This window comes from Etheostoma spectabile, chromosome 5, assembly GCF_008692095.1.
Source record: "Etheostoma spectabile isolate EspeVRDwgs_2016 chromosome 5, UIUC_Espe_1.0, whole genome shotgun sequence".
Lineage (NCBI taxonomy): Eukaryota > Metazoa > Chordata > Actinopteri > Perciformes > Percidae > Etheostoma > Etheostoma spectabile.
The window spans coordinates 20,336,543-20,337,829 of NC_045737.1; the positions used below are offsets into that span (position 1 = coordinate 20,336,543).

At 40.2% G+C, this 1,287-nt stretch overlaps 1 protein-coding gene across 2 annotated transcripts in view; it reads left to right on the forward strand.

Annotated features, from left to right (window-relative positions):
• arl15a (ADP-ribosylation factor-like 15a) overlaps window positions 1–1,287 on the forward strand; it is a 118,969-nt gene that overhangs the window by 116,210 nt on the left and 1,472 nt on the right. The window lies entirely within an intron of this gene.

The window sequence follows — 1,287 nt, forward strand, 5'->3', positions numbered from 1 at the left end:
CTGCTCCCTGTGCCCATTACTGCTCTCTGGGTGTTTTGTGTTTGTTTTTATCCCAGATGCCATCGTTCAGCCCGGCTGCCCCTGTGTGGACTCCACACCTCTAGAACGAGTCGTATCCATTGTGCCACAGGTGTTTGCTTTTTCCCCAAGATGTGCTTCAGTAATGTTCACACCTCCTTCTTGCATGCTTTGTATTACCATTGCTGTTCGTTAAGTATTTTGTCAGGTTTTAGGAGACTGAATCACTTTTTGTACCTGACTTTGTGAGATCTGCCAGGTAGTTTTTTTTACAGTCTGGCTGGATCGATGCATTGGATCTCTTGAATGCAAAATAATTGGACTTTGCATACCATCTGCTCACACCTAGTTTTCAAAATCTTCACTGCAGTCTTTTTTTTTTCTTCTCCAAATCATTGGTTTTGTCTAAAATGGCAATTAAAGTTTTAAAAATTAAAACAACGTCTTAGTTGTTATTTACTTTTTTGATTGTTAAAATGTCGAAGTCAAATATTTGATATTTTACACCTGAGTGTCACAATAATGTATTTTTATTTTTAATGTGTAACCTTATAATGGGAGTATGGACATTATAGAGTTTCTAGGTTTGTTAAGAAGTATAAATATTTTCTATCTGTTTTATCTGTTTGCGAAAGACCGAGTATGAATTTGGAGACTAGATCCTTAGGTCTGTTCGTAAAATTTAACATTCATATTCATCATGTTTCAGGATGAAAAGTGTAATGAGCTGAATGTTTGCATACGTATCTGAAACCATTTTTTTCACAATGTCTTTGATTTGTGATTTAAGGTGACCTGTGGAAATCTGAGACACTGGAAGATAATTGGGAGAACGCAGACGAGCCAGTTGAGGTCGAGCCAAAGTTTAAAAATAAAAAATAAAAAAGTCAAAAGTGGTGCAGCTGAAGAAAGTTTTGAGTGGAAAGTTAACCGAGTGAGACAGGAGCTCCTAATAAATATACTCTACTCTGCTACCTCTGCCTCCCCTTTTCTTCTCCTTTTGCCCTTCTTCCCTCTCTTTCAAATTAACCGTGTGGCTTTAATACAATGTGTGTCATGCAGGTTGCCCTGGCGACTCTTTGATCCTGTTTTCCAGTCTCTGCCTCTGGGGCAGACGTGCTTCTCTTCAGTCTGCTGCACACCAGCTCTGGAAGCTGCTGCAGCCCTGAGACAAACCATGGGCTGCTGCGCTCGTCTCGCTCCCCCCTTTTCTTCCTGTCGCTCTCACTTTCTGTTTTTTGAGTCCTCACTATCTCTCTCTCCTTACCG